Source organism: Mesoplodon bidens (genome assembly GCF_964165515.1).
Source record: "Mesoplodon bidens genome assembly, chromosome: X".
Taxonomy (NCBI): Eukaryota; Metazoa; Chordata; class Mammalia; order Artiodactyla; family Ziphiidae; genus Mesoplodon; species Mesoplodon bidens.
In genome coordinates this window covers 73,375,377-73,398,897 of record NC_138163.1, presented here as the reverse complement: position 1 = coordinate 73,398,897, position 23,521 = coordinate 73,375,377, and positions in this window count along the sequence as shown.

The following is a 23,521-nucleotide window of genomic DNA, read 5'->3' as shown; positions in this document are numbered from 1 at the left end:
TCCTGAAATTGGCTCTCCCAACTCAGAGGCTCAGGACTGACATCAGGTGGGAGCCCCAAGACCCTGAAAGCTGCACGACTTAGGAAAGCCTTCAGCCAACAGAAAAATCATGAACGACTTTTCCTTTGTTCTTAATTGACTTCTGGCATCTGAAGTATGCCAGTTCCATCAGTGCTTCATGTAAGACCAGACAATTATTAACTACTCAAGCAGCACACTGAAAATCTGGGCCATTGAAATCACGCCCTACTCTTTCATTCTGACAAAAAAGTCATGGGTCTAAGCAATTTCTCCTACTGCCAAACTGTTTTGGCTTGATGGAGGGGCTGAGTAAAAATAAAATTGTTCTTCTTACTCATTAAAATATGGCTGTTATGAGTTTGCAGTCATCTGGCTTACTGTGATTTCTTAACTGGTTTCTGGATCTTTCATAAATATAATTCTGCCCATATATCATTGTTAAATAGGTTTTTCTATGGGGGCGGAACAAAAGCTTCTATTTTGTATTCTGGTATCTTGTCCATGTCATGCTCAAGTTATCCCTTATAATAAAAAATATAGTTCTTTTAAGATGGGGGATATTCTCTATCAGCTAGTATTTACCTTTTACAAAAGAGTTTTTCTTAAGTTAATTTTAGTTATGGGGTCTTGATTTAAATTATCCCATATTCCTTTGTACAATTAGTTATGAACCAGACAATACATTTTATTACCTCTCTAGATATTTTTATTGTGTTTTGTGAATCACATTTCCAGTTGTCCACTGACTGACCCAGCTTCTTTTGGTAAGTGTTTTATGATTGCTAATAAGATGATTTTGAAAAAAAAGTCTTACTCTAGAGATAGGAATTTTATTTTCAAAAGTATGCCTTTTCTTTCTACCTACACAAGGAAATAGTGTATGTATTCAACTGGGACCAAGATATTTGAAGATGGAATAATTTTTGTCTATAGATGTTTAATAGATAAATGCAAAACTCAACAGCTCCCAATGAGATTAAAATATTTTTCAACCCTGTATAATTCAAAGAAAACTTAGCAATGAGTGATATTTGCTCAAGACTAAATGTAAGATTGGAAATCATAAAACTCCTGGAATGGAGCATAGAACACACTTTCACATAAATCATAGCAACATTTTTTTTTTGGATCAAACTCCTAAGTTAAAAGAAATAAAAGCAAAGATAAAAAACTGGGACCTAATTAAACTTAAAAGCTTTTGCACAGCAAAGGAAACCATCAACAACATGAAAAGACAGCCAACAGAATGAAAGAAAATATTTGCAAATGATATGACTTACAAGGGGTTAACATCCAAAATATATAAACAGCTCATATAACTGAATATTAAAAAAAAACTAAAAAATGGGCAAAAGACCTAAATAGATATTTCTCCAGAGAAGACATACAGATAGTCAATAGGCACATGAAAAGATGCTCAACATCACTAATTATTAGAGAAATGCAAATCAAAACAACAATGACATATCACCTCACACCTGTCAGAATGGCTCTCATCAAAAAGTCTACAAATAGCAAATGTTGGAGAATATGTAGAGAAAAGGGAACTCTCATACACTGTTGGTAGGAATGAAAATTGGTGCAGCCACTATGGAAAACATTATGGAGGTCCTCAAAAAACTAAAAATAGAGCTACCATGTGCTCCAGCAATTCCACTTCTGGGTATTTATCCAGAAAAAAGGAAAAGTCTAATTTGAAAAGATATCTGCACTCCAATGTTCATAACAACACAATTTACAATAGCCAAGACATGAAAACAATCCAAGTACTCATCAGCAGACATTGAGTTAAGAAAAGTGGTATACATATACAAGGGAATATTACTCAGCTATGAAAAAGAATGAAATTCTGCCACTTGCAGCAATGTGAATGGACCTAGAGAATATCATGCTTAGTGAAATAAGTCAGACAGAGAAGGACAAGTACTGTATGGTATCATTTACATGTAGAATCTAAAAATAATTAAAATGAATGTATATGCAAAAGAGAAACAGACTCACAGAATATAGAAAACAAACTTGTGGTTACCAAAGGGGAGAAGAAAGTGGGGAGGGACAAATTAGGGGTATAGGATTAAGAGAGATACAAACTACTTGTATAAAATATATAAGCAACAACTATATACTATATAGCACAGGGAATTATAGTCATTATCTTTTATTAACTTATAATGGAGTATAATCTGCAAAAATACTGAATCACTCTGCTGAACATGTGAAACTAATATGATATTGTAAATCAACTGTTTAAATTAAAAACACAATAAGTGATATTTGAGTGTTTATAGTACCATATAATAAACTATTTGATAGCATTCAGAAAAATGTGAAATCTCAGTTATTCATGCTTTGGCAGAGAATACTCTCAAGAATGGTAAGATAATTAATTGAAAAGTTTCACCTTACAATTGTAATTCCATTTCTTATATTACAAACTGGAAATAGGTTTCTTTATAGCTATAGAAAATAATCTAACTGCTATTTGTTGGTGGCATCACAAGTATTTTATCTTCACACATACCACTGTGTTTTCAGTAAGATAGTGAAACTGTAGTTTCACTATTTAAAAATTTATATAACACATAAAAATGTAATAATAATAGTGCCAAATTTTGACTTAAATTGGACATATTGCATATAGAAAATGAAGCATACCTAGCCTTTTCTGTCTTATAAATTTAGGAAAACAGTTTTAAAATCAGTACTTAAGATTAAATAAGAAAATAATCAGTAATTAATCAATGTAAGGAACATTTATTTTTACCAATGTTGCATTAGATATTCGGATTTAGCATCAATATTTAAAACTGATCTCTGATAATTTTTCAAAAGTGAACACAAAACGCACAAGTTAAAAAGTTTTCAAGTATCTTAATGTTGTAAAGAAAAATAAAGTTCTATCAAGGTCAGTAATCACATATAATTCAGCATTACATTTGGATAATTGTATTATTTCTTACTTGGAAGATAATGTCAATAACAAAATGATAATATTTTCTTTATAATTATGTAAAAGTGGTAATAAATTTAGAAAGTTTTTTTCCTCAAAAGGATGCCAGATAACCTGATTGAACTGAAGTAGTTAAAATGATATTTTATGATGTGGTTGCTTAGTAACCATACATTACACATGTAATTTTGCATTTAATTTCAATAAATAATTTACTTGCAATATGTTGGCATCTAATTAGACAAGATCTTTTCCCATGTTTCTTTAAATATTGATAGCATCTTCTTTCACATGAGGGGTCCTCATGCAGTATTATCAATTTTGAAGATATATAACATTTTAGGGAAGTTAATGGGTTGTAAAATGAATTTTGACAAGAGGTAGCTATCCCCTTTGCAGTAGTATAAATGAGAACCTGAATGTGTAATTCATAGTTCATGCGGGTGCTTAACTTCCTAAATATTTAGTGGTTAAAATAATGGTTATTATTTTAACTTTAACAGGAAACATAGTCCTTGGCTTCTAAAACTGAAGAGAAGTCGGATCTATATCATTCTTCAAATACTACCAGTTACATACTCTGCATTTCCTTATTTTAGTTATCAGCTATTTGTCACCAATACAACTTATTTTTATAAAAGCTAATGGACAACTTTCATGTGACAGCATATGGTCACCTACACAAGATTCGAGTCCACAGTTGATTTATGAACCTTTGTACCAATAAGTAAATTAGCTTTACACAGGGCTACTTAAAGCTTGAAGATACCCTTGAGACTAAAGTCAAAGCAAATGTTCATAGCAGTCTTTTGCTTTAATGCTGATAGTGATGTTCTTCTCAAAACATAAGTGTAAAGTCTCATCCCAACTTGCTTTCTTGTCTTGGTATAATAGTAGGGACTTTGCCAAAAGAAAAATACTTGGATTCTCTTTTCTTTGTGTGGCTTTCCCAGCTGCCTTTCACTCAGTTAAAGAATAATGCTTCCAGCCACCCAGCCTGAAGGTTTTGGGGAGAGTTGCATTCTTTTATTTATAAGCTATGAAGGATCAGACCAGGTAGAAAGCCCTACAGGGCAGTTGACAATGTCCATCTTCCTGGGACAGTCTCACCAAGTCCCTTCTCCTGCCACTTCTATCCTGGCCATCTGTCCAAATCCTTCTTGTTTCTCTGAGCCCTGACAACATTCCTTGAACCATATGTCACATTTTGCTGTGTGTGAGAGTAATAACCCCAGGTACGATTAACTTCCCTAATGTTAAGGACCAGATTGTAATATAACATGTTATTCTCCATAAAATATCACATAGTATTTAACAAATAGTGTATTCAAAGATCTATCTTTTCTCTCAGCTAATAATATTATCACTTAATAATATATCCTATATTATTTTTATTTGACTCATATGTCTATATCTTATGTTCCTTATTAATAATAGGTTATTTAAGGGCAATACTTCTTTTTTATATCCAGAGGTCTCACACAGGACTATTTACAAAAAGAGTATTAAAAAAAAATGGATTGTTTACTTACGAGGTATCAGGAATTAGATGCTTTATGTGTGTTATATCTTAACAACAAACTTATGTTAGGTACTATTATTATTACCATTTTAATGGTGAAAAAGAAAGTTTAAAGACCTGTTCAAAAGTCATAAGCTATTAAATAAAATAACAAGTTTAAACACAAGCTAACCATAACAGTTAACACAAAAATATACTGCCACTCACTTTTCCACCTTCTTTAAAACAATGTGATCTCTGATCCCACTGGCTTTCTATAAAGTCTCCTTTCCTAATTGTGCCTAAAATCTGATTAAATATATCATAATTTCCAGCATTCCTTGGTGCCTGTCTAGCCCAATTCTTGCACCAAGCAGTAGCAAGAGCATGATATTCATGACAAGAGAAAAGTAGTCTTTTTATTTTATTGTGAAACTTTACAATTGTATATCCTTTGTAAGAAGGAGTGCTTATAGCCTCTCTGTTGAGTCTTCAAGACTAGTCTGTAAGTGCTGTGTTTAACATTATGTTTTGTGGAGGGAAATGCACACTCTTCTTGTTTAATAATATTTATTCTAAGTGTTTTAATAATCACAGTAATGTGTAATCTTCACTCCAGGTAGCCACTATTTCCATTATATATATCACTAACTAAACTTACATGGAAGAGAGAAGCTGATAACATATTTTTTCTCTCTCCATTTTCTAGAGTTATTTTGTGAAATTGATAAGTGTGTGTATGTGTATGAGTGTGTGTGTGTGTGTATGTGTGGTAGAGATTTGTGGAATGGGGCTTTTTGTGTGTGTGTGGGGGAAACTTTGGAGCAAGTCTGTGGATAGCCCAATAGCTTAATTGAATCAAGTAATTTGCTTTTAATAGCTCTTCTCCCACAGACCAGTGAAACCTAGACCAGTCACAAAATAACTTAATCCTAGTCTTAAAATAGTGCCTTCTCTTGAGACCCACAGGCTGTGCCTTAGCAATTGGTCATTTCAGTGCTTCTTTTACATATAATTTTGAGCAATAAATTTACCAGTTCTAACATGAAGATTGGAATCACTGCTCTCATAGCAGGAATTATTGGTGCTATTGGCGTTATCCTGTTTCTTGTAGCATTTGGAACAGAATATTGGTTACTTGAAATGGAAACTTGTGAAAGTTTTGACTCTACCAATGGAACTTTGGACATTGAAGAAGAGGTAAACACAACTCTAATGAATGCATTCTTTAAAAATCATTGAATTTCAAATAATTGCAAATAAAGAAAATTTGTGTTTTAAAATTGACATGCTAGCACTGTAAGATGATTCTTTGGGTTTTAATTTTAATAGATTTTCTTTTTAAATTTTGTAAATATTTTTGAGGATTGATTTGTAGATTGGAGATATGGAACACGGAATTATGCTCATTGGAAAAACTCGTATATTAAGTGAGAAGTATGACAGAGAGCTTGATTGCATACTGTTGCAAGTTTATATATCAGGAATGTTATTCTCACACTAAAACCTAATAATCTTGATTATTAGTTTGAAAAAATGTTCTCTTTGTTGTGATTTTGTTTTTAGCTATTTCCCCAAAGATAACTAAGGGTTGGATTTGCCAAATATATATATGTTAACAGTTGGACCATCAAAGCTAAAGTGGAGACTTCAGAGGAACTATAAAAGGAAATATTTCTAACCAATCATTAAATAAACTTGAAATATTATGTTTGTATAGACAAGCTCTCATGAAGAAAAATTATTTTTTTCAGGGCTGCTGAAAGTTACTTTAGTTTTTTTATAAATTTAGTCTAATAAGAAAGTGTATTTTATGGAAAAGTTCACTTATGAACTAAAATCTTTTTCTCAAACTTCAATGTCAGGAAACTCAAATATAATCATGTTCTTGCAAAGGCTTCTTATGCAAAAAAATGTATTTAGCCTCTGAGATGATTCTCCAGTAAAGAAGAAAAGTTATTGCTCCTCTTAAGGAGTCAGTACCACAGAGCTAGCTGGCAGCCTAAACCAAACTTCTTTGGATTGTTCTATATGAGGATTGTGGAAAAGCTAAAGTCTTGATTTTCAGAAAATTCCGACATTGGCTAAAGTTTTCTCTCATGACATCATTCTTTGTTTTACATTCCATTTTTTCTTTCAGAGAGGCTTCCATTTCTGCAGCTCCTAATACTCTGTGCTCTTCACACAGCATTATTAAAAACCTGCTGACAGCTAAAGCTCTGATTTACTTACCATCCATAGATTATAGGTGAATGTTGAAGTCCTACCACTTCCAGGAGTATTTGTATTATAAAGAGACCAAATAATACATTTCTAATAGTAGATTATGGCTACCTTAGTTTGGGGCTGTAGAGAGATTTTCTAAGGGGGTACCTTCTTGGCATCTGTGATATCAAACTACTTAGGCTGCTACATACTCCATTTGCATCTATGGTTATTTAGAAGTCCTAGATAGGAACTGTCAGTCCTCCCCAGGGAATAGTACTAGATGTGTATGAACAGCACTTTCAGACAACAAGCTAGAATGTTAGAACTGGAAGTGGTCTTTGAAATTATCTAGTCCAAGTTGCAATAAGGACCAGTCACCTCACTCCAAAACCAGTGCTCTTTTTACTACACTAATTTGATGTCACTGCTTACAAAATCTATTTTTGTAACTAAAACAACCAGTGCATTGACTAACACACATTTAGCTCTTAGTAACATTTACTGAATGAATTATGCAGATAATGAAATTGATGTTCAAAAAGAGAAGTGACTTACTTAAGCCCAAAGAACTAGTGACTGAGCAGCAACTGAAATCTAGGTTTTCCTGTCTCTCAGTCCACTGTTCTGTCCAATGTTTCCTGATAATTTTATTACTTCAGGATATATTTTGTATTTTTTTCACGTGTGTAAGAAGTCAAGATCAGATCTGGAGCTAATGTCTAATAAATATCAAATGATAATTAGAAAATCAATTAATTATTTAACACTTTTTTCTTTCTATACTTTGTTGAAATGAAGCTATCTCTAAGTCATAAAAATTATAAGTGCTTATGAGTAAGATAGAAAATGCAGATTTCATAGATATGCACTTTGTACAAACCACCTATATTCATGAATACTTTTTCCATAATCACACTTGTCAGCAATAATATAAAAATATTACTTAAGGTATCTTAAATATTTTAATTATGGAAATGTAAAGACTGTTATTGATGATAGTAGTAATTATTATTCAGTACTCTATACTATTTCCACATTAAAGATACTGTTAAGAATGGTACTTGCTGGAAAAAATAAATTAATAAAAATAATGAATCAGAAGATCTTAAAAACTTAGGGTTTATTTAATGCATTTATTTCTGTTTTCCAGTCAGGAATTACATAGGATGAGAAGCTAGTATGACACTTATGTGGAGAAAGCAGAGAACAATATGAGGACATGATATTGTACATATTAGCTTATGTTTGTCACCCTCATATAACAGATTTTGGAGCAAAAATAATTAAAGCACAGAGAGAGAAAAGACAAATGTTGATCCGTAGCTAATCTCCTATCTTATATTGGTTAACAATTCCCACCTATATTCTCCTCTCATAATACACAACCAATCATAGCAAATTGACAAATATCATCAGTAGATCCTTTCCTTGTTGGCCACTGTTGAACTCAGTATTCTCAAACTACTGTGTGCTATAAAATTACGAGGGGAGAAATTTAAAAATTTACTTTTCTGGCCTTCACTGCTCAGAGAATATGAGTCAATGTCTAAGTCTACAAATTTGCATTTTTAACATTTGGATCTTAAGCACACTTTTCTATACTATGTCAAATATAGACATATGAAAGATGAAGTTTGGAAAACATACCCAGTATATACTTTAGAGATTGAGAGAAGTACTGAAAGCTATATTTACATTGCCCAAATACATTAGTTATATAAAATAGTCACTTTTTTTGGTTTCCACTAATTTAGATTACCTGGAGCTGTACTATAGTTTCCAGGTTTTGTAATATCATTACTTTTAGAGTTGTTTAAATTTAAAAGACTGCTCAAACTTTCAGAAATCATATATAAATGACTTAAGAGAATAAATTGTTGAATCAATCTCAAACATTTAGAAACACCCATTTATATCAGTTAAACTATTCTACTAATTAAATTGAGCTCTTTATGGACTATGGGTAGGCAAGATATTTAAGGTCTAGTTTAAAAACTATGTACTTGAAAGAAATAAAACTAGATTTCTTAAAATATGTCTTTTGTCTAAGTTTTCTACTAGTCAATCTGGCCTTACCTTTTATGCTTTGGAATAGGTGAGGTTTGACTGTTTAAACCTTATTTTTCTAGTTATAACACTTTGAAAAATTTAAATAGTGGATATACCCTTATTACAATATTTTACAATGAATTCCTGTGACTTAGAGACATTTTAACCAGTCAGACTTGTGCAAATGAGCAACATAACTGATGTTATTTGTGGATCTCAACTCATTGGCTGTGATAATGGAAAAAGGGCATACTATAATTGTAAGCAAAAGTTATAGTGCAATGGTTCTCTATAAGTTATTGTCTAGGGAGACATATAAAATAAATATATAACCTTTAAGGATAATAAAGTTTTTAAGCTATAATATTTATGTATTAGTGGGACAATCATTTAACTGATATTATCCTTCTGAGAGCACTAATCCCTCAGTCACACTGCACACAATCAACAGAGTCTCTCTAAGGTCCTGCTACAATTCAAGAAGATGTAAAATTTATGCTCTCCATTTAAATTGTTGTTGATTAGGTGGTAAGTCAACTGAAGATATGTATTGAGCCTACTCTAGGCCTAATACTATGCATCTAATTTTTAAATCTCATTTTCAAAAATTTTATTTAAAACGTTTTATTATGAAAAAATTCAAACATACAAAATAATAGATGAAATAGTTTAATGATCATTTAACTACCTACCACCAGACATAAAAATATCAACATCTTCCCATTCTTTTGATTTTTTTAAGCAATATAAATCTCCCCTACTCAAATTAAAGTCCACATACCAGCAGCAATGACATCATTTGGGAGCTTTTGAAAATGCAGAATTTTAGGCTCCATCCAGATGTAATAAATCAGAATATACATGTTAAGAAGACCTCTAGTTAATTTGTGTGCTTGTTAAAATTTGAGAGGCATTGATACAAAGGAAATGCCAGACAGCACTTCCTATAATGCACTATCTACACTGCAGATAAATAACACTCAGTATGTTATAGAGTTCTGTGTAAAATTAGATTTTGTTTGCACAGCAAGACTTTTAAAGGGTAAAAAAATTATATTCATAGTATAATGAAGGTGTGAGAGATCATGAGGAAATGTACTTCACAGAACATCATGAAGGCTTCTTCTGGACGTGTTGGTTTTGTGGAGATGATCCACAAACTTCACTTTGGACATACTGGTTTAGTGAGTATGAGATATTATTACATGATATTTTAAAGGTATGGACTTGTGTGATACACCACATTAACAAATTCAAGAATAAAAACCATATGATCATTTCAATAGATGCACAAAAATGTTTTGACAAAATTCAACACCCATTTATGATAAAAACTCTCCAGAAAGTGGGCATAGAGAGAAACTACCTCAACAAAATAAAGGCATATATGACAAACCTACAGCTAAAACGATACTCAACAGTGAAAACCTGAAAGCATTTCCTCTAAGATCAGGAACAAGTCAAGGATGTCCACATTCACCACTTTTATTCCACATAGTTTTGGAAGTCCTAGCCATGGCAATCCGAGAAGAAAAATAAATAAAAGAATCCAAATTGGAAAAGAAGTAAAACAGTCACTGTTTGCAGATGACATGATACTATACATAGAAAATCCTAAAGATGATACCAGAAAACTACTAGAGCTCATCAATGAATTTGGTAAAGTTGCAGGATACAAATTAATATACAGAAATCTGTTGCCTTTCTAAACTCTAACAACAAAAGATCAGAAAGAGAAATTAAGGAAACTATCCCATTTACCATTGTATCAAAAAAATAAAATACCTAGGGATAAACATACCTAAGGAGGCAAAAGACCTGTACTCTAAAAAATATAAGATGCTGATGAATGAAATCAAAGATGTCACAAACAGATAGAAAGATATACCATCTTCTTGGATTCTAAGATTCAATAGTGTCAAAATGACTATACTACCCAAGGCAATCTACAGATTTAATATAATCCCTATCAAATTATTAATGGCATTTTTCATAGAACTAGAACAAAAAAATCTTAAAATTTGTATGGAAACACAAAAGACCCCGAATAGCCAAAGCAATCCTGAGAAAGAAAAATGGAGCTGGAGGAATCAGGCTCCCTGACTTCAGACTATACTACAAAGTTACAGTCATCAAAAGAGTATGGTGCTGGCACAGAAACAGAAATATAGACCAATGGAACAGGATAGAAAGCTCAGAAATAAACTCTAGCACGTATAGTCAATTAACCTATGACAATGGAGGCAAGAATAAACAATGGAGAAAAGACAGACCTTCAATAAGTGGAGCTGGGAAAACTGGAGATCTACATGTAAAAGAATGAAATTAGAACATTCTCTAACATCACACACAAAAATAAACTAAGAAAAATAATAATAAACTAAAAATGGATTAAAGACCTAAGAGTAAGACCAGACACTATAAAACTCCTAGAGGAAAACAGGCAGAATACACTTTGACATAAATTGCAGCAATATTGTTTTGGATACACTTCCTAGAGTAATGAAAATAAAAACAAAAATTTAATAAATGGGACCTGATTAAACTTAAAAGCTTTTGCACAGCAAAGGAAACCATAAACAAACAAAAAGACAACCTACACAATGGGATAAAATATTTCCAAAATATGCAACCACCAAAAGGTTAATCTCCAAAATATACAAAGAGCTCATGCAGACCAAAAAAAAAAAAAAAAAAAAAAACTCAATCAGAAAATGGGCAGAAGATCTAAACAGACATTGTTCCAAAGAAGACATACAATGATAACACATATATATGGAATTAAAAAAAAAATGTCATGAAGAACCTAGGGGTAAAACGGGAATAAAGACACAGACCTACTTGAGAATGGACTTGAGGATATGGGGAGGGGGAAGGGTAAGCTGTGACAAAGCGAAAGAGAGGCATGGACATATATACACTACCAAACGTAAGGTAGATAGCTAGTGGGAAGCAGCCGCAGAGCCCAGGGAGATCAGCTCGGTGCTTTGTGACCGCCTGGAGGGGTGGGATGGGGAGGGTGGGAGGGAGGGAGATGCATGAGGGAAGGGATGTGGGAACAGATGTATATGTATGACTGATTGACTTTGTTATAAAGCAGAAACTAATAAAAAATATAAAATAAAAAAGAAGACATACAGATGGTGATAAAGCACATGAAAAAATGCTCAACATTGCTAATCATTAGAGAAATGCAAACCAAAACTATAGGGACTTCCCTGGCAGTCCCATGCTTAAGACTTCGCCTTCCAATGCAGGAGGTGCAAGTTTGATTCCTGGTCATGGAGCTAAGATCTCACATGCTTTGAGTCCAAAAAGCCAAAATATAAAACAGAAGCAATATTGTAACAAATTCAATAAAGAATTTAAAAATGGTCCACATCCAAAAAAAATCTTAAAAAAGTCAAAACTACAATGACATTGCAGTGCTGTTTACAATAGCCAAGACATAGAAGCAAACTAAATGTCCATTGACAGAAAACAGATTAAGAAGATATGGAATATATATATACAATGGAATATTACTCAGCCATTAAACAGAAGGAGATAATGCCATTTGCAGCAACCTGGATGGACCTGGAGATTATCATACTAAGTGAAGTGAGTCAGACAGAGAAAGACAAATATCACATTATATCACTTATATGCCAAGTGTAAGAGAAAAAGAGTGATACAAACAAACATTTACAAAACAGAAACAGACTCACAGACTTAGGGAACGATCTTATGGTTACCAGGGAGGAAGGGTGGGGTGGAGGGATAGATTTAGAGTTTGGTGTTGACATGTACACACTGCTATATTTAAAATAGATAACCAACAAGGTTTACAGCATAGCACAGAAATTTCTGCTCAGTACTCTGTAATAACCTAAATGGGAAAAGAATTTGAAAAATAATAGATACATGTAGATGTATAACCAAATCACTTTGCTGTACACCCGAGACTAACAACATTGTTAATCAACTATACTCCAATATAAAATAAAATTTTTAAAAAGTGTTCAAAAATAGTTTATTAGGGTTTGGGGAATTTAAAGGCAAAGTATTTCACTAATCAATAGACAGCAACTTAGATATTTAAATATTTAAGAACAATTTTGTCATTATTGTGTATTGATATAATATGCTTATATATAACATTGGTTTAAGTTTTATTATATGAAATGTTTATATATATAATTTTACATCATGGAAATATCAATCATATCCACATTAAACATAATATAATAATAATAAACTACAATGAGGTATCACCCCACATCGGTCAGAATGCCCATCATCAAAAAGTCTACAAATAGTAAAAGCTGGAGAGGATAGGAGAAAAGAGAACCATTGTACACTGCTGGGGGAATGTAAACTGGTACAACCACTATAGGAACAGTATGCAGGTTCCCTAAAAAACTTAAAATAGAGCTACCATATGATCCAGCAATTCCACTCCTGGGCATTGCTGGATCATATCTCCAGAGAAAGCCATAATTTGAAAAGATACATGCACCCCAATGTTCATGACAACACTATTTCCAATAGTCAAGACATGGAACTAATCTAAATGTCCATCAACAGATTAAGGGATAAAGAAGATGTAGCGTGTATATATAGATAGATAGATACATAGATAGATATAGATATAAATATAGATATACAGCAATTTGCAGCAATATTGATGGACCTAGGGATTATCATACTAAGTGAAGTAAGTCGCACAGAGAAAGACAAATATCATACAATATCACTTAAATATGGAACTTAAAAAAATGATACAAATGAACTTATTTACAAAACAGAAACTGACTCACAGACTTTGAAAACAAACTTATGGTTGTCAAAGGGGAAATGTGGGAGGTTGAGGGATAAATTAGGAGTTTGGGATTAACATATACACACTACTATATAAAAAATAGATAATCAACAAAGGCCTACTGTATAGCACAGGGAACTCTACACAGTATTCTGTAATAACCTATGTGGTAAAAGAATGTGAAAAACAATAGACATATGTATATGTATAACTGAATCACTTTGTTGTATACCTGAAATGAACACAATATTGTAAATCAACTATACTCCAATATAAAATTAAAAAAGTAAATTAAAAAAGATATAGCCTCATCTTCAACAATAATGTATTTTACAGTAGTTGAAGGGGGTACATATTAGGAATATATATTTAATACTAAAAGCCCAAGATTGGAGGACAATATTTTCTCTATTCATTTGTTTTGCCTAGAAGGCAACTGTTCATCTGAAACCATCTGAGAAAGATCCTACTTAAGTCAGAAATAAAATCATCCATGTATTTTTTCCAAGATTACATAGTTACCTTAGTAGGCTACCTATTGCATTTCTATATCATCAAAGGTTGCTAACGTGGAATTACAGTAAAATAAAAGTGGCAGTATAAAGCTTCCAAATTTAGGGCTTTCATTTAATATTTTTAAAACCACTTTGTCTGGATACTACTGATGTAAAAAAATGGCTGTACATATTTAATCTATGAAGCTTAAGTAGCTTGGAGATAAGTATGCACTCTTGAGAGCATCAGTACATTCTATACTGTAAAAATATTCATCCCCTCCAAAAATTTCCTTCTGCCCTTTTAATTTTTTAATTAAAAATCATTCAGTAACATTGGTTTAAAACATTATATGTTTAATGTGTGCAACATTATATTTCAATTTCTGTGTACACTATAACATGCTCACCACCGTAAGTTTAATTGCAATCCTTCACCATACAGTTGACAACTTTTTCTATTTCAGCCTCCCCACAGCTCCCTTCCCCTCTGGTAAACACCACTCTCTTCTCTTTCTCATTTGCTTTACCTTGGTTATTTTACTTTTTAATTAAAAAATAAATTCCATATGCAACTGAAATCATAGAGAAACTGTATTTCTTTGTCCAAATTATTTCACTTTAGCATAATACCCTCAAGGTTTATTTATATTGTTGCAAATGGCAAGATTCATCTTTTTTATGGCTGAGTAGTATTTCATGGCATATACCCTTTTTTAACATCTTTATTGGAGTACAATTGCTTTGCAATGTTTTGTTATTTTCTACTGTATAACAAAGTGAATCAGCTATACGTATACATATATCCCCATATGCCCTCCTTCTTGTGTATCTCTCCCATATTCCCTATCCCACACGTCTAGGTGGTCACAAAGCACAGAGTTGATCTCCCGGTGTTATGCAGCTGCTCCCCACTAGCTATCGTTTTTACATTTGGGAGTGTATATATGTCAATGCCACTCTCTCACTTTGTTCCAGCTTACACTTCCCCATCCCTGTGTCCTCAAGTCCATTCTCTACATCTGCATCTTTATTCCTCTCCTGCCACTAGGTTCTTAAGAACCTTTTTTTGTTTTTAAGCTTCCATACATTTGTGCTATCATACAGTATTTTTTTTTCTCTTTCTGACTTCCTTCACTCTGTATGACAAAATCTAGGACCATCCACCTCACTACAAAAAACTCAATTTCGTTTTTTTTTTGGCTGAGTAATATTCCACTGTATATATGTGCCACATCTTCTTTATCCATTCATCTGTTGATGGACACCTAGGTTGCTTCCATGTCCTGGCTATTGTAAACAGAGATGCAATGAATATTTTGGTACATAACTCTTTTTGAATTATGGTTTTCTCAGGGTATATGCCCAGTAGTGGTATTGTTGGGTCATATGGTAGTTTTATTTTTAGTTTTTTCAGGAACCTCCATACTGTTCTCCATAGTGGCTGTATCACTTTACATTCTCACTAACAGTGCAGGAGGGTTCCCTTTTCTCCACACCCACTTCAACATTTATTGTTTGTAGATTTTTTGAGGATGGTCATTCTGATCAGAGTGAGGTGACACCTCAATGTAGTTTTGATTTGCATTTCTCTAATGATTAGTGATGTTGAACATCCTTTCACGTGTCCATTGGCAACGTGTATATCTTCTTTGGAGAAATGTCTCTTTAGATCTTCTCCCCAATTTTGGATTGGATTATTTCTTTTTTTGATATTGAGCTGCATGAGCTGCTTGTGTATTTTTGAGATTAATCCTTTCTCAGTTGCTCCATTTGCAAATATTTTCTCCCATTCTGAGGATTTTCTTTTCATCTTGTTTATGGTTTCCTTTGCTGGGCAAAAGCTTTTAAGTTCCATTAGGTCCCATTTGTTAATTTTGGTTTTTACTTCCATTTCTCTAGGAGGTGGGTCAAAAAGGATCTTGCTGTGATTTATGTCATAGAGTGTTCTGCCTATGTCTTCCTCTAAGAGTTTTATAGTGTTTGGCCTTATATTTAGGTCTTTAGTCCATTTTGCATTTATTTTTGTGTGTGATGTTAGGGAGTGTTCTAATATTATTCTTTCACATGTAGCTGTCCTGTTTTTGCAGCACGACATATTGAAGAGACTGACTTTTCTCTATTGTATATTTTTTCCTCCTTTATCAAAGATAAGGTGACCATATGTGTGTGGGTTTATTTCTGAGGTTTGTATCCTGTTCCATTTATCTATATTTCTGCTTTTGTGTTGGTACCATACTGCCTTGATTACTGTATCTTTGTAGTATAGTTTGAAGTCACAGAGCCTGATTCCTCCAACTCTGTTTTTCTTTCTCAAGATTGCTTTGGCTATTCAGAGTCTTTTGTGTTTCTATACAAACTGTGAAATTTTTTGTTCTAGTTTTGTGAAAAATGCAATTGGTAGTTTGATAGGGATTGCATTGAATCTGTAGATTGCTTTAGTTAGTATAGTCATTTTCACAATGTTGATTCTTTCAATCCAAGAATATGGTAAATCTCTCCATCTGTTTGTATGATGTTTAATTAATTTCATCAGTGTCTTATAGTGTTCTGCATGCAGGTTTTTTGTCTCCTTAGGTAGGTTTATTCCTAGGTATTTTATCCTTTTTGTTGCAATGGTAAATCGGAGTGTTTCCTTAAATTCTCTTTCAGATTTTTCATCATTGGTGTATAGGAATGCAAGAGATTTCTGTGAATTAATTTTGTCTCCTGCAACTTTACCAAGTTCATTGATTAGCTCTAGTAGTTTTCTGGTAGCATCCTTCGGGTTCTCTATGTATAGTATCATGTCTTCTGCAAACAGTGACAGTTTTATTTCCTCTTTTTGTATTTGGATTCCTTTTATTTCTTTTTCTTCTCTGATTGCTGTGGCTACAACTTCCAAAACTATGTTGAATAATAGTGTTGAGAGTGGGCATCCTTGTCTTCTTCCTGATCTTAGTGGAAATGGTTTCAGTTTTTCAACATTGAGAATGATGTTGGCTGTGTGTATGTCATATATGGCCTTTATTATGTTGAGGTAAGTTCCCTCTATGCCTACTTTCTGGAGAGTTTTTATCATAAGTGGGTGTTGACTTTTGTCAAAAGCTTTCTCTGCATCTATTGAGATTATCATATGTTTTTCTCCTTCAATTTGTTAATATGGTGTATCACATTGACAGATTTGCATATATTGAAGAATCCTTTCGTTCCTGGGATAAACCCCACTTGGTCATGATTTATGAACCTTTTAATGTGCTATTGGATTCTGTTTGCTAGTGTTTTGTTGAGGATTTTTGCATCTATGTTCATCAGTGATATTGGCCTGTAGTTTTCTTTTTTTGTGACATCGTTGTCTGGTTTTGGGTGATGGTGGCCTCAGAGAATGTGTTTGGGTGTGTTCCTCTGCTATATTTTGGAAAAGTTTGAGAAGGATAGGTGTTAGCACTTCTCTAAATGTTTGATACAATTTGCCTGTCGAACCATCTGGTCATGGCCTTTTGTTTGTTGGAAGGTTTTTAATCACAGTTTCAATATCCGTGCTTGTGATTGTGCTGTTTATGTTTTCTATTTCTTCCTGGTTCAGTCTTGGAATGTTGTGCTTTTCTAAAAATTTGTCCATTTCTTCCAGGTTGCCGGGTCTTTTTTTTTTTTTTTTTTTGGCATATAGTTGCTTGTAGTAATCTCTCATGATCTTTTGTATTTCTGCAGTGTCAGTTGTTACTTTTCCTAATTCTGTTAATTTGAATGTTCTTCCTGTTTTCCTTGATGATTCTGGCTGATTGTTTATCAGTTTTATTTATCTTCTCAAAGAACAAGCTTTTAGTTTTATTGACCTTTGCTATCATTACCTTAATTTCTTTTTCATTTATTTATGATCTGATCTTTATGATTCCTTTCCTTCTGCTAATTTTGATGTTTTTTTCTTGGTCTTCTTTCTCTAATTTCTTTAGGTGTAAGTTTAGGTTGTTTTTTTGAGATTTTTCTTGTTTCTTGAGGGAGGATTTTATTACTATAAATTTCCCTCTTAGAAGTGTTTTGCTGCATCCCATAGGTTTTGGGTTGTCATGTCTTCAATGTCCTTTGTTTCTAGGGATTTTTTGATTTCTTTAGTTATCTCTGGGTTATTACGTAGTGTGTTGTTCAGCCTCCATGTGTTTATAGTTTATACAATTTATTTTTCTTGTAATTGATAACTAGTCTCGTAGCGTTTTGGTCAGGAAAGATACTGGATATGATTTCAAATTTCTTAAATTTTCTGAGACTTCATTTTTGACCCAAGATATGATCTATCCTGGAGAATGTTCCATGAGCACATGAGAAGAAAGTGTATTCTGCTGTTTTTGGTTGGAATGTCCTATAAATATCAATTATGTCTATCTTCTTTAATGTGTCATTTAAAGCTTGTATTTTTTTATTTATTTTCACTTTGGATGATATGTCCATTGGTGAAAGTGGGGTGTTAAATTCTCCTATTATTATTGTGTTAATGTCGATTTCCCCTTTATGGTTGTTAACATTTGCCTTATGTATTGAGGTGCTCTTATGTTGGGTGCATAAATATTTACAATTGTTATATCTTCTTCTTGGATTGGTCCCTTGATCATTATGTAGTGTCCTTCTTTGTCTCTTGTAATAGTCTTTATTTTATTTTTCTTATTTTTTTTACAAGTGATCAACCTTCACTGACACATCATCTCACAATGTCCAAAGTTTACATTAGGAGTTACTTGGTGTTATACATTCCGTAGGTTTGAACAGATGTAAAATGACATGTATCAAACATTACAGTATCATACAGAATAGTTTCACTGCCCTAACCATCCTCTGTAGTCCAACTATTCATCTCACTCTCTCCCCTAACCCTCGACAACCACTGATCTTTTAACTTTCTCTGTAGTTTTGCCCTTTCTAGAAAGTCATATAGTTGGAATCATACTATACGTAACCTTTTCAGATTGTTTTTGTCCACTTAGTAATATGTATTTAAGTTTCCTCTATGTCTTTTATTTTTTTAATTTTATAACATCTTTATTGGAATATAATTGCTTTACAATGTTTTGTTAGTTTCTTCTGTATAACCAAGTGAATCTGCTATATAGATAGATAGATAGATAGATAGATAGATAGATAGATAGATATCTCCACATACCGTCTCACTCTTTCATCTTCCTCCCACACTCCGTATGTCACTCTTCTAAGTTGTCACAAAGCACAGGGCTTATCTTCCTGTGCTATACAGCTTCTTCCCTCTAACTATCTATTTTACATTTGGTAGCATACATTTGTCCATGCCTCTCTCTCACTTAAATGTAAATGGCTTACCCTTTCCCCTCCCTGTGCCCTCAAGTCCATTCTCTATGTCTACATGTTTTTTTCCTGTCCTGCTCCTAGGTTCCTCAGAACCATACACCTCACTGTAAATAACTCAATTTTGTTTCTTTTTATGGCTAAATAATATTCCATTGTATGTATGTGCCACATCTTTATCCATTCATCTGTTGATGGACAGTTAGGTTGCTTCCATATCCTTGCTATTAGTCTTTATTTAAAGTCTATTTTCCCTCATATGAGAATTGATATTCCATCTTTCTTTTGATTTACATTTGCATGGAATATCTTTTTCCATCCCTCACTTTGATTCTGTATGTGTCCCTAGGTCTGAAGTGGGTCTCTTGTAGACAGAATATATATAGGTCTCTTTTTTTTTTGTATCAATTCAGCAGCCAGTCCATGTCTTTTGTTTGAAGCATTTAATCCATTTACATTTAAGGAAATTATCGACATGTATGTTCTTATTACCATTTTCTTAATTGTTTTGGGTTTGTTATTGTAGGTCTTTCCCTTCTCTTGTGTTTCCTGCCTAGAGAAGCTCCTTTAGCATTTGCTGTAAAGCTGGTTTGGTGGTGTTGAATTTTCTTAGCTTTTGCTTTTCTGTAAAGGTTTTAATTTATCTGTCAAAACTGAATGAGGTCCTTACTGGTAGAGTAATCTTGGTTGTAGATTTTTCCCTTTCATCACTTTCAATATGTCCTGCCACTCCCTTCTGGCTTGCAGAATTTCTGCTGAGAGATCAGCTCTTAACCTTATGGGGATTCCCTTTTATGTTATTTGTTGCTTTTCCCTTGTTGAGTTTCATTTTTTTTCTTTGTATTTAAGTTTTGATAGTTTGATTAATATGTGTCTTGGTGTGTTTCTCCTTGGATTTATCCTGTATGGGATTCTTTGCACTTCCTGGATTTGCTTAACTGTTTTCTTTCCCATATTAGGGAAGTTTTCAACTATAATCTCTTCAAATATTTTCTCAGTGCCTTTCCTTTTCTCTTCTTCTTCTGGGACTCCCATAATTCAAATGTTGGTGTGTTTAATGTTGTCCCAGAGGTCTCTGAGACTGTGCTCAATTCTTTTCATTTATTTTCCCTTTATTCTGCTCTTCAATAGTTATTTCCACTATTTCATCTTCCAGGTCACTTATCCGTTAGTCTGCTATTGATTCGTTCTAGAGAATTTTTAATTTCATTTATTTTGTTGTCATCATTTTCTGTTTCCTCTTTAGTTCTTCTAAGTCCTTGTTAAACGTTTCTTATATTTTCTCCATTCTATTTCCAAGATTTTGGATCATCTTTACTATCACAACTCTGAATTTTTTTCAGGTAGACTGCCTATGTCCTCTTCATTTGTTTGATCTTGTGGGTTTTTTCCCTTCTCCTTCATCTGCTGTGTATTTCTCTGTCTTCCTATTTTACATAACTTCCTGTTTTTCGGTCTCCTCTTTGCAGGCTGCAGATACGTAGTTCCCTTTGCTTTTGGTGTCTCTTCCCAGTGTGTAAGGTTGGTTCAGTGGCTTGTATAGGCTTCCTGGTGGAGGCAACTGGTGCCTGTGTTCTGGTGGATGAGGCTGGATCTTATCTTTTTGGTGGGCAGGCCCATGTCTGGTGGTGTGATTTGGGGTGTCTGTTAACTTATTGTGATTTTACGCAGCCTCTCTGCTAATGTGTGTGGTTGTGTTCCTGTCTTGTTAGTTGTTTGGCATGGGGTGTGCCACACTGAAGCTTGCTGTTTGTTGAATGGAACTGGTCTTAGCATTGAGACAGAGGTCTCTGGGAGAACTCTTGCTAATTTATATTACATGGGGATGGGAGATCTCTGGTGGTCCAATGTCCTGAACTTGGCTTCCCACCTCATTGTCTCAGGCCTGACACCCAGCTGGACCACCAAAACCCTTTCAGCCACATGGCTCAGAAGAAAAGGGAGAGAAAAAATAAATAAATAAAAAATAATAATAGTTATTAAACTAAAAAATACAAGAAATATTATTAAAATAAAAAAATAAAAAGTAGTTTTAAAAAATGAAGAGAGAAACCAAACCAATAAACAAATCCACCAATGGTAACAAGTGCTAAAAAATATAATAAAATAAAAATAAAAATCCAAAAGTAGTTAGTCGCATACAGCAAAACCCAAGCCTACAGTTGCTCCCAACGTCCACTGCCTCAATTTTGGGATGATTCATTTTCTATTCAGGTATTCCACAGATGTACCTCAAGTTTATTGTGGGGATTTAATCTGCTGCTCCTGAGGCTGCACAGAGAAATTTCCCTTTCTTTTCTTTGTTCACACAGCTCCTGGGGTTCAGCTTTGGATTTGACCCCACCTCAGCATGTAGGTTTCCCTCTGGTGTCTGTAATTCGCTCAGCCAGGAGGGGGTTAATGCAGCGGCAGATTAGGGGACTCTGGCTCACTCAGGCCAGCGGGAGGAAGGGGTACCAAATACAAAGTGGGGCAAGCCTGCAGCAGCAGAGGCTGGCGTGACATTGCAGCAGCCTGAGGCATGCCATGTGTTCTCCTGAAGAAATTTTTCCTGGATCATGGGACCCTGACAGTGGCATGCTGCACAGGCTCCCAGGGGGTGGGGTGTGGATAGTGACCTGTGCTTGCACACATGATTCTTGGTGGCTATGGCAGCAGTCTTTGTGTTTCATGGCCATTTCTGGTGTCTGCTCTGATAGCTGTGGCTCATCCCCATCTCTGAAGCACATTTAGGCAGTGTTCTGAATCTCCTCTCCTCGTGAAACAATGGTCTGTTGACTCTTAGGCAGTTCTGGACGTTTTCCCGGACTCCTGCCTGGTTAGCTGTGGTGAACTAGCTCCCTTCAGGCTGCGTTCATGCAGCCAAGCCCAGTCCTCTCCATGGGATCTGACCTCCGAAGCCCAAGCCTCAGCTCCCAGCCCACACCCCCACCCTCAGTGGGTGAGCAGACAAGCCTCTCAGGCTGGTGAGTGCTGGTCAGCACTGATGCTCTGTGTGGGAATCTCTCCACTTTGTCCTCTGTACCCCTGTTGCTGTGCTTTTCTCCGTGGCTCTGAAGCTTCCCCCTTGTCCATCCCCCACCTCTCCCAGTTAAGGGGTTTCCTAGTGTGTGGAAACTTTTCCTGCTTCACAGCTCCATCCCAGAGGTGCAGTTCCCATCCCTATTCTTTTGTCTCTGTGTTTTCTTTTGTCTTTTGCCCTACCCAGGTACGTGGGGAGTTTCTTGCCTTTTGGGAAGTCTGAGGTCTTCTGCCAGCATTCAGTAGGTGTTCTGTAGGAGTTTTTCCACTTGTAGATGCATTTTTTATGTATTTTTGGGGAGGAAGGTGATCGCCATGTCTTACTCCTCCACCATCTTGAAGGTCCTGCCCCCATATCTTCTTTTTTTTTTTTCTTAATTAGGGTATATTTTCTTTGCAATGTTGTGTTAGTTTCTGCTATACAGTGAAGTGGATCAGATATATGTATACATATATGCCTTCCCTCTTGAACTTCTGTCCCACCCCCCACCATCCCACCCAGCTAGGTCACCACAGAGCACTGAGCTTTCCCTGCACTATACAGCAAGTTCCAACTAGCTACCTATTTTACACATGGCAGTGCACTTACGTCAATCCCAATCTCCCAGTTCATCCCACCCCCCCTCCCCCTCCACATCCACATGTCCATTCTCTATGTCTGCATCTCTAATCCTGCCCTGCAAATTGGTTCATCTGTACCTTTTTTTTTCAAATGAAGCCACTAACAAGGGATTAATCTCCAAAATACACAAATAGCTCATGCAGCTCAATATCAAAACAAAACAAAACAAAATCCTCTCAAAAAATGGGCGGAAGGCCTAAATAAACTTTTCTTCAAAGAAGACATAAGATGGCCAAGAGGCACATGAAAAGATGCTCAACATTACTAATTATTAGAGAATGCTGATCAAAACTACAATGAGGTATCACTTTACACCATTCAAAATGGCCATCATCAAAAGCTGTGTAGAACAGTATGGAGGTTCTTTAAAAAACTAAAAATAGAACTACCACATGACCCAGCAATCCCACTACTGTTCATATACCCTGAGAAAACCATAATTCAAAAAGACACCTGAACCCCCATGTTCATTGCAACACTATTTACAATAGACAGAACATGGAAGCAACCTAAATGTCCACTGACAGATGAATGGATAAAGAAGAAGTGGTACATATATCCAATG